Here is a 2,730-nt window from a genome sequence, read left to right as displayed (position 1 = left end):
ATCAAAGAGATACACAAAACGAAGACATCAAGCTCACGTTGGTGAATGGGTATCCGGCTCCCACTCCGACCATCACTCCGAAAGAAGTTATCACTCCGACTCCGAATATACTCAAGATGAAGGTGTTGCCGGTCTAGCACTTGTGTCAAACAACTCCTACGACATATTTGACTCACCAAATGAAGGAATTGGAAGATGCTTCATGGCTAAAGGCCCAAAGGTACCACACCTCGAGTATGTTGATTTCAATAGTGATGAAGATGATTTGCTAAGAGATGATGATTTACTTGTTGTCAACTCTAGTTATGAAAAGTATGATGAACTTGCTATTAATCATGCTAATCAAGATAAAATGAATGACGATGATAAGAAGGATATTGAGCGTCTAACTAAAGACCTAAACACTCTTAAGTTAGGTCATGAAACTACCTTGGAAGATCATCGAGAACTTTTAAAGACTCATGAGAAGCTACGCTTTGAAAAGCTCAACCTTGAGCAAGAGCATGGGTTCTTAAAAGCAATCAATGATGATCTTCGCAAGAAAACTTCTTCTTACATTGCCAAGCGTTTACTCTTGTCTACTTACATGCCACAAGTAAAATCTAGCAACAAGAGTAAGAAAGATTCTTCATCTAGTAGTAACAATAATCATGCTAAATCCAATGTTGTTGCTTCTAGTAGTTCTCTTGATTCCACTAATGATTCTCTTAGCCAAGTTACACTTGAGCAAGAAAATAGCTTATTGAAGGGAATTATAGAGAAAGGTGTTTACAAGAGCCTTGCCGGAAGTAAGCAATTTGAGGAAATTGTACGCAAGCAAGGAAGGCACCGGAAGAATCAAGGTGTTGGTTTTGAACGAAAGTTCAATGCCAATGGAGTTGAGTGGGAAGAAGATCAATACCCCAAGACGAAGTTTGTTCCTCAACAAGAGAAGTATGATCCGACTTCTTTCCAAGGAACACTAGCTCAAGATGATCTTCCACCACAAGACCACAAGCAAAAAGGCAAGGACAAGCTTCAAGAGGAGATTGATGCATTTGAAGAATCTCCCAAGGCCTTGGTCAAGTGGGTTCCCAAGACTGCATCAAGTTTTACTGTATCAAGTACGACTACAACTCCAAGGATTCCCATCAAGATGATGTGGATCCTGAAGAAGAAGAACTAGAGAGTTCTTGAGGGTGACTCCGCCAACATACTTCACTCATATCCTTTGGCAAGGACATGTGCAAACAACTTCCACATCTTGCACTAGTTCAAGGAGTCACAAACTCTCTTGTTGGTAAGACAAGGGACAAGGTAACCTAATGCTTTCATGGACATCATCATCTTATGTCTATGGATATCCTTGTTTGTTCCTTGTGGGACTAACCTGTGTAGGTATTGAAAGTGCAACTCTCTCCAATGGATTGCTCCGATATTGAGCGTCCACATCTTTAGCACCTACATGAAGTCATCATCGACAAAACCCAAGGTTAGTTCATCCCTCTTAGGGGGGATATCACATCTAGGGGGAGCTTTACTCTAATAAATTGAGCTAAAGCAACTCTAATGGTGTGAACACAAAAATGCTTTATGTAAAAAGTGGTAACCCCACTTATGCTTAAACGATGAGTATGACCTATGATCAAATGTTCTCATTTGACTCCCAAGTCAATATACTCATATGTAGATGACCTAGTCATCACCAATTGCTTGATAGATGCTAGAGAGTTTGTGCATACTTCGTCACATACTTTATTTGCCATTTTATTGTGTGAGCATGTTGATTGCATATTTTTACTCATTCGAGGACATCCATTTGTTGCTTTGATTATTTGGTTTTCTCTCTTTTGCCAAATGGATGGACAAGAATGCCTAAGAACTACCTCTAGCTATCTATGCTTTTCTCGTCTCAAACTCTATTCATGCTACATCACAAAGTTTGATCAAGTCAAATTCGAACCACTATGTGTGAGGAGCACTCGGAATCCCCGATTCGTCATAGACTGTGACGCCCCCGATTCAATCATACACTAATCATGCATGCAAACGTGTACGATCAAGATCAGGGACTCACGGGAAGATATCACAACACAACTCTAAAACATAAATAAGTCATACAAGCATCATAATACAACCCAGGGGGCTCGAGGGCTCGAATACAAGTGCTCGATCATAGACGAGTCAGCGGAAGCAACAATATCTCAGTACAGACATAAGTTAAACAAGTTTGCCTTAAGAAGGCTAGCACAAACGGGGATACAGATCGAAAGAGGCGCAGGCCTCCTGCCTGGGATCCTCCTAACTACTCCTGGTCGTCGCCAGCGGCCTGCACGTAGTAGTAGGCACCTCCAGTGAAGTAAGAGTCGTCGTCGACGGTAGCGTCTGGCTCCTGGGCTCCAGCATCTGGTTGCGACAACCAGGTAGAAAGGAAAGGGGGAAAAGAGGGAGAAAAGCAACCGTGAGTACTCATCCAAAGTACTCGCAAGCAAGGAGCTACACTACATATGCATGGTTATATGTGTAAAAGGCCATATCGGTGGACTGAACTGCAAAATGCCAGAATAAGAGGGGGATAGCTAATCCTGTCGAAGACTACGCTTCTGGCAGCCTCCATCTTGCAGCATGTAGAAGAGAGTAGATTGAAGTCCTCCAAGTAGCATCGCATAGCATAATCCTACCCGGCGATCCCCTCCTCGTCGCCCTGTTAGAGAGTGATCACCGGGTTATATCTGGCACTTGGAAGGGTGT

The sequence above is a fragment of the Aegilops tauschii genome, chromosome 2 (assembly GCF_002575655.3).
Source record: "Aegilops tauschii subsp. strangulata cultivar AL8/78 chromosome 2, Aet v6.0, whole genome shotgun sequence".
NCBI classification, from domain to species: Eukaryota; Viridiplantae; Streptophyta; class Magnoliopsida; order Poales; family Poaceae; genus Aegilops; species Aegilops tauschii.
This window is presented reverse-complemented; position numbering follows the sequence as displayed.